At 33.2% G+C, this 8,423-nt stretch overlaps 1 pseudogene; it reads right to left on the bottom strand.

Annotated features, from left to right (window-relative positions):
* Positions 1-4,962: 4,962 nt before the first annotated feature.
* On the bottom strand, positions 4,963-6,940 carry LOC147394791 (putative disease resistance RPP8-like protein 2; annotated as a pseudogene).
* Positions 6,941-8,423: the final 1,483 nt, after the last annotated feature.

The raw sequence follows: 8,423 nt of genomic DNA, 5'->3' as shown, positions 1-8,423 counted from the left end.
TCGAAAAGAATCGTGAGGAATGCACGCGGTTTTGATACGCGGATGACGTGGTAAGGGCAAAGAATCGTAGATCTTTTTCATCGGGATACACACTACAAAATTTTAGATATGCGGTTCTGTCGTTCATCACATTAGATACGTGAATGACGTGGCACAGGCAAATAATCATAGATCTTTTTCATTTAGATACACACAATCGGGTGTAATCACGATGAATGCACATGATTTTGGTAAGTGATTGAGTACGCGGATGACATGGGAAGGACAAAGAACCATAGATCTTTTTCATCAGCCCTTCTATATTTATATAATTGTTTGCATGCCCTTGTTTTAAAGTACTTTTTTGACCCACTCCGTTTCATAGGCTCATCGACCAACGTTACATTTAAGTATAAATTTGGAAGTTTGATGGGAGTTCAATTATCGTCCATTTTTAAAATCTTGGATTAAGTTTAAATTATTATTATTATTTTTTTAATTGGAGTTTTTTCATAAAATCTAGAAGGTTGTGGTATTAGATTACTAATTTGATAATCTATTTAAACTCAATGACCCTCATTAAGATTTGAAACCGTACTAAGGTAGTAAGTAAAGTGTTTCTCTTAATTCTTTGGTGATTTCGTAAGAATAGGTCAAAGACTACGTATTTGGTCCATCTTACTGATTTATTAGAGAAGATTGTGATCAATAGAACATGTGATCAAATACATAAAGTATCTCAAAGTTTCATTAGAACTTGTCCATCAAGAACACCCCAGAATTTTAAAGGGAAATCGTATGTGTTTATCTTATCCAAATAAAATATTGTGTAACCAACATACGATAACGGTGATTCTTCTGTACAAAATTTGTGGACCTTCACTTAGAAATAAATATTAAAAAAAAATGAATTTTTCTAACATGAGATTAAAAATACCAAAGCCTTATCCCAAGATTTAAGGTCATCTATACTAATCGTGTTCCTCTATTACACTTGTTATTCTTCCATTTACATTTTGTTCATAACCAAGAATTTTGTTATTAACAGTGAGCTTATATCTATTATCATTTTCTTCATTCATGTTTTTGGGTCTTCATTTCGCATTTTTTAGGACCTTCAACTTGGATACATTTTTTTTATTGGAACAGTAATAACTTTCGTGGAACATCTCCAAGTTATCTTATTCGACTTTATCTTAGTTTATTACCTATTGAAGTTATTCCAACATTTTCTCAAATGGATTATTTTTTTTGTAATTTTATCTTTGTTAGTTTTTTATTTTATTTTTTTGGATAATTGGGTATCCCTGTGGATAACGGATTGGACTCATATCCTGTCCATAGACCATGGTCTTATCCAATGACTAGTCTCGGAGCACATGCAAAGTGCGCACATCATACACACCAAGTAAGCGAGGGTGCACCCTCATAGGTAGCTCCTAAGGAATTAATGTTCAAATTAGGTATCGAACTCACGACGTATGGGCATTGTTAATTAATCGCTTATCGGTTCGAAATTGCCATTAAACCAATTTCTCAGGGTTATCTTTGCTAGTTTTTCTACTTATCCATATTTACATCCTCATCTATTTTACATTCAATTTATTTACATGATGCTTCTTAATCATCCAATATTTAATTTTATATAAAGTATAGTTGGACTTACTACCAATTTATAGATTTTTTTTTTTTTATTTGATTATTTAACATGTATTACATAGCATTCAGGAAGCACACATTTACTTTAATCATCTAGTTCTAATTCTGTAGGAAAAATATTCCTCAATCACTCCATCCTTATATATAATGTATAAAATAACAAAATTGGGCATTTTTTTATGTATTTTTTACAATTAACTTTTGCTAGACACTCTTCCTAAACTGATGTCCGTATAAAATTTACATTATACATATTCAATCTTGGTTATACTTATTCTAAAGTCCTTGGACTCCAACATCTTTCCATACTTCTAATTTTGTGTGAATCATCGATTAACATTACATCATTTGCAAGAAACATACATCAAGACAAGTACTTTCAAATATGAGAAGTTACTACACATGAAACTAAAGCAAATAATTACAAACTCAAATGGTTAATTCCTTCTCTGCTTATCTTGTTTTTGTTCTTCAACAACCTCATTTTATTATTCTCCTTCACCAAACTCACCTATAACATTTTCCTTCCTCATATTATTATATTATTCTTCTTCAATAAATTTATCTTCAAATTCTAAGAGAAACATCTTCGAAATAATATAATAAGATGTAAAGAAGTAAGTTATTATTTCTCCTTCTTCAATACGAGTGCAAAATTTTATATTTGGTAGATTACATGGAATGACACCTGAGTGAACTATTCCATGGTGAAGTACATTATGGTGCATATGACATGAGGTGGGGCTACATCATTTTGGGATTCTTCTAAGGTATTGTAGGGACGAAAGTGTGATTTCATCTACAACATACATGCATCATCCATTGATAAGAAATGAATTGTCTAACTAAAGATTTATTCGATTGACCTTTCTTGAATATTACAGTATAAACTGTCTAACTTAAACATCGATGTATCTTTGTCGATATCCACCCTTGGGCAAAGATCTTTGGGCATGACTTATGAGAAGAAATTCAAATTCTTTCTCCACATAGAACATGTTATAAGTAAAGAAATTTATCAAAACGGAGCATCAACTTGGATTAATTTCCAAAACTAAGTACTATTGAACTTATTTTCGAAAATTGTAATTTATCATTTTTAGATTTTTTTTTAATTATTTTATACCCCCTATGTTTTCAATAAGATGACATATGCCCTTTGACTTCAGTATGCACATCAAGACAACGGATAGACTAAATGGGAGATTTAACTTACTTTAGAAATGAAAAAACTACCCTCTCATCTTCCTTTCAATTAATGTAATTTGATAGCCGAATATCTCTCCAAGATAAAAGCCTTAAAAAGATGAAACTACCCTCTCTCAATTTAGAAGTAATTAAAATTATCATTTATTAAAAAAAGTTACTATGACACCCCAATTTTTAGTTATTACACACAAATTTCTTAAATTGTTTATTACACCCCATGAAAGATTAAAACACACTCTTCAAACATTACAAAGGTTGGCTCAAATTATAATTTCAAGGGTAAATTATAAATAAATAAACCTAAAAAATTACCCTTTAAATTATGGGGTGATTTAGATGAAATGGATAGTTGAGACACCCTGTGTGTTAGATGACATGTTGTATTGATCTCAATCTTCTCTAATAAATCAGTAAAATGGCCCAAATATGTAGTCTTTGATCTATAGCAGAAAAAACTTGATTTTTCTTTTCAAAATCGGTCACCCTCAAATTCTTTTCAAGAGTATATTGTCTTTAATCTATTCAACCTTACCTCAAATCCATTATTTTCAATTTTTAACCTCGAGCTGCCCTTTGTAGAAAATCCTATATATATATATATATATATATATATTTTACCCAAAGTTATCATTTTCAAATTCCCAAAAATGTATTTTGTACTGAAGTTTTTTTAAGTTAAAGTAGATAGAATCTTAGGATTGATGATGAAGGTAAAAAAATTTCCCCAAGAGGATAAAATTCTCTAAGATTTTGGGAAGAAAACTTTTGAAGTGTTTTTAGAGCATTTAAGTCATTTTTCATAGAACGACCACTGATTTAAGGGGTAAGACCCTGTGGAGACTGTTCCCAAAGTCTTAGGTTCAAATCTCTTGAACCCTTCCTATGCTAACCACTAACCCCACCAAGAAAAAAAAAATAAAACAAGAAGCCATTTTTCATATCCTAGACTAATGTCAAGGGGATCAATTGTCATTAGTTTGAAAATGTAGGGGTTTCTAAAAGTAAAGAGATTCCATTGCCACACCAATTTTTGTCAAGAGCTCCCCAATTCATATGAAATCACCAAAGAATTAAGAGAAACACTTTCCTTACTTAGATTTCAATTCTTAGAGTCGTTGAGCTCAAACAGATTTTCAAATTGGCAATCCAACACCAAAACCTTTTATATTTCATGGAAAAACCTCAAATCCAAAAAAAAAAATTCAAAAAAATAATTTTTTTGGGCTTGATCCAAGGTTTGGAAAATGAACAGCAGTTAAACTCCCAAATTTATAATTAAAATTTATCGGTTAAAAATAATAATTTTTAAGTTCATAGAATTTTGTCCTCCACATTCATGTAGCATGGGATCATGTTTTTGAATGCCACAAGGGAGTTCAACAACCCTTAAGTTTGTAAGGCTAGACTTACTAAAGAATTGAAGTCGGATTGAGATTTCCTAGCCCAAATTCAACTCATTTTCCATATAACCCAACCCAGGCTTGCCCATCAATCGGGTTGAGTTCGGGTTAGCCCACCGAAGTTGCAGCCCTAGGCAGAGTAGAAGCGGTTCGACACCAAATTTTGGATCCCACAAACGCCTACCCCTTTACATTTAAACTTAGGGAAAAGCTAATTAATTGACTGCGCCCGACACTGAGCTAACATGCCACTATCTCTAGAATTATAGATTTTTCTCCTTGTATCTCGAAGAAAAAAAATCTAAGGTTCTGGGAGTCCTGCCAAATCAGTGCAATGTTAAGCCTAGTAAGTTTAGAACAACTCTTAAACTTAATATAATCAGGTTCATTTTGGTTAAAAACCTTTTGATACGTCTGAGTTTGCAAATATCAAGGATGAAAAGATTGAGATCCAAACTCAACAATGTCAGACGCGCGTTATGGTTGCATCTGGTCTCATAGACATGTATTCACAAACACATTTTTGTTTCTGTTGTATTGGTTTCCTATATGCCATTCAATGCAAGAGATAGAACAAAGACAATTTATATTTAACAAGATCATACAGCAGGAGACTAAAATATAAAGTTACAAATCCGAACAAGAAGTACATCTTAATAAAATATCGAAGTGCCTGACACACACACATTATTCTTAAAACTCTTCATGGATTAATTCATCGAGGTGATTTAAAGAGCTGTTCCACTGTGGAAGTTGGAACGAACCTTATAAGTGGGATGTGTTTGATCTTATGATTTTCTTCACCTCCATCGGGCTTCAGTCTCTCAGCATGATCATCAAGCAAAGGAAGTAAATCCAACTGCTTGAGCGTGGAGACATATTGCAATCCTTCAGGGAGCGTCCTCAATTTCAAACAATTATGAACCCCGAGGTGTTTCAAGCTTGAAAGTGACCCTTCTACAAGCTCTGTCCATTCCTCTAGAACACGAGAAGCGATGAGAAGAACCTCAAGCTTCGGAAATCCACCTTCCTTGCAGAACTCTCTCCCGATTTGTTTTGCATCGTGTGCATGCCAAAGGCAGAGATGTTTCAAGTTGGGTAGGAATTGAAGGACCGAGGCTGGGTTCTCGGATAGATGGGAGAATCCTAATCTTAGCTTAATGAGGTGATCCATCGAGCCAAACCAATTTGGGTACCTTTTCTAGTCGTCCTTCAAGACGAAGTTTTTGAAGAAGCGGTGGAGGTGAGAATTGCTCCAAGGGAAGGAGTGTTCCCTCAAAGCCGTTAGATTTTGCCTCTAGAGATAAGGAGAGAAGTCCCCCCATTTTCATGATAGAAGCAAACAACTCACTTGCATGATCTTCTGCTAAACCCATCACTCCTAGTCTTCTGAGTTGCGTCAAGCCACCTAACTCGGCTGCAATGCCACCACCGGCGTACAAACCCGTGAAAGTTTGCAAATTTTTCAATTTCCCTATCCCTGCTGGTACTATCATACCGCAGACACCTATATTTTTGTACATTTTAAGGTGCCTCAGATTTTCGAGATTCAGGATCTCCTTAGAAAGTTGTGTTAATCTTCCATTCCATCTTATATCGAGAGTTTGTAAGTTTCGAAGATTGCCTAGACACTCTGGAAGCTCATCTAAATTTGATTTCTTCAAACCCAGATACCTAAGGTGTATCAGATCTCCTAATTCGCCCGGTAAACTCTTGAACGTAACGTCTTCCAAATCCAACACCCTTAAAAACTTCTTTCCATGAAACACAGGTCGTAAGCAATCCCATTCGGATTCAGAAAGGCTTTTAATTGCAAACATGAATAAAGATCGTATTGGAAGGTTATTCAAGTTTTTCGGAATGTTTTTAGCATCAGAATTGATTGAAATACGATGGGCAGTAGGATTGATATGAGAATCTGAACTAGTACACGGAACAATAAATTCTTCTTCCTCCATTATGCGAAGTAAGAATTCTCGATATTGGTTGGGGACTTTGAATTTAGTTCCTTGGTCACGCCATCGGTCTACCACATGAAGCATTCCCAAGTTCATCAATTTTTCGATATTTTCTTTGGCTATATCCTCCATGACCTCTCCTGGTCTTTCTAGTATTAGACCTTCGGCTAACAATAACCGAACTAGTCTTCCTTTTGGTATCAAATAATTCTCAGGAAAGATGCAACAATACATTAAGCAAACTTGAAGTTCATATGGTAAATTTCGATAAATTAAATCGAATGAAGTGGAGTTTGATGTCTCACCTTCATCAACACAAGGAGAGCTCTCCTTGACACTGGCGTCTTTCTCCTCATTGACCATAGTTGGATTATCGTGTTTAGGAATTCTTTTAACAGTTTCGTCGAGTCGAGCATCTAACTTCTCCAATCCACTCTTGAAGCAAGTGATCAAGGCCGTTCGATCAGACCCATTTTGGATTTCCATCTGAATGATGAATTCATCGATGTGATCATCCATGTCATGGATTATAGCTCTCAATTCTCAAACCCAACGACAGATAGAGCCATCATCGTTTTCAATCCTTTTGTCTAAGTTCTCAAAGAACCATCCAATCTCACTGAGTATGCTCTTGGGCCATAGAATTTGATCTTCCAAACCTGCAAAGATTGGAGTTTCTTGCACTAAAAGAGAATCTAATCTCTGTAGGAAGAACTTCACTAAAGCCTCAACCATTTCTTACATTAAGGAGGTGAAAATAATTGAAATTCAGCTCAATCTCTCTTGAATTCAGAGACTTGCGTTTCCTAAGATCATTAAGGTAATAATATATAGAGGTGCCGTTCTGATAAATTTCTCTATTTTTAATGTGGCATTGAGTGACGCAAACCTTGGAAATTTCTCAAGGTTTTGTCCTTAGTTTTAGTACTTAGTGTTTGGTAAGTCCCCACTGTCCAAAGACAAACATTGTAATTGATGAAGAATTATTTTAATGATCGGAGGTTCCAAAGTGGAATAGAAGCTTCCTTTTCTTTTCTTTTCTTTTTAAAATTTCTTTTATGATTTTGTTATAACAATTGATCACATGATCCCATATTATTTTGTATTTATAGATGTGGCTCCGGAAGAAGCTGAGGGGAGGAACAAGATTCATTCACCTGACCCCAAACTTTTGAGATAGGGTTTCGATGATGATAATGAGGATGCCAATAATCTATTTGTGCCTCATCGTGAAAAACCCGATATCTTTTCGATGACTAATATATATATATATATATATATATATATATATATATATATATATATATATATATATATATATATATATATATATATATATATATGTCTAAATTGCTCTGTTATCTTGTTGTTCACATCGCCGATAGATGAACAATCATGAGTTGCAAGCAGAATTGATGACTGGATGTGAGGAGAGATGGGTTGTATTAGTTAAACATGGCTTATTTAAAAGAAAAATTTATCAAAAAATGCAACAAAAATCGAATAATTCCCAAAATGGAATATTATATAACTTAATTTCGAAAACGGTAACTTACCATTTTAAGAATTATTTTTTTTATCAAAATAGTAAAAATATAAACAATAAATTTTTAATTTTTAATGTTTAAAGTACTCTTTAAAAAATATTCTTTGTCAATGAGATCCTTTTGACATCGTACAAAAAAAAAAAAAAAAAATTGATCTTTGTTACGAAGATCTTGTTGACATTGAATATTTTTTTTTAATGTTCTTTGTCAATGGAATCATTTTGACATTGTACAAAAATAAATTATAACATCATGTCAAGAGAATTATATTGACATTAATTAATTTTATTTTAAAAAAAATATTGTGTCAATGAGATCCTTTTGACAATGTACAAAAATAAATTCAGATCTCATGTCAAGAAGATCCTATTGACATTGAATAATTTTGTTTTAAGAATAATGTGTCGTGTCTCGGGCACTTTGATGTTTTATTAACTTGTATTTCTGTCTTTGGATTTGTTAGTTTATATGTTAGCCCTGTTGTATGAACTTGTTAAATTTAAAATGTCTTTTCTATCTCTTGCATTGAATGGCATATAGGAAACCACTACAACTGACAAAAAAAAATTTGCTTGACTACTTGTCTATGAGATCAGATTCAACCATAAGGCGCGTCTGACACAATTGAGTTTGGATCTCAATTTTTTCATCCTTGATATTTGTTTATATGA

The sequence above is a fragment of the Akebia trifoliata genome, chromosome 9 (assembly GCF_017979445.1).
Source record: "Akebia trifoliata isolate Shusen 1 chromosome 9, ASM1797944v1, whole genome shotgun sequence".
Lineage (NCBI taxonomy): Eukaryota > Viridiplantae > Streptophyta > Magnoliopsida > Ranunculales > Lardizabalaceae > Akebia > Akebia trifoliata.
Note: the sequence above shows the minus strand (reverse complement) of the source record. Positions and strands in the feature narration are given on the sequence as shown.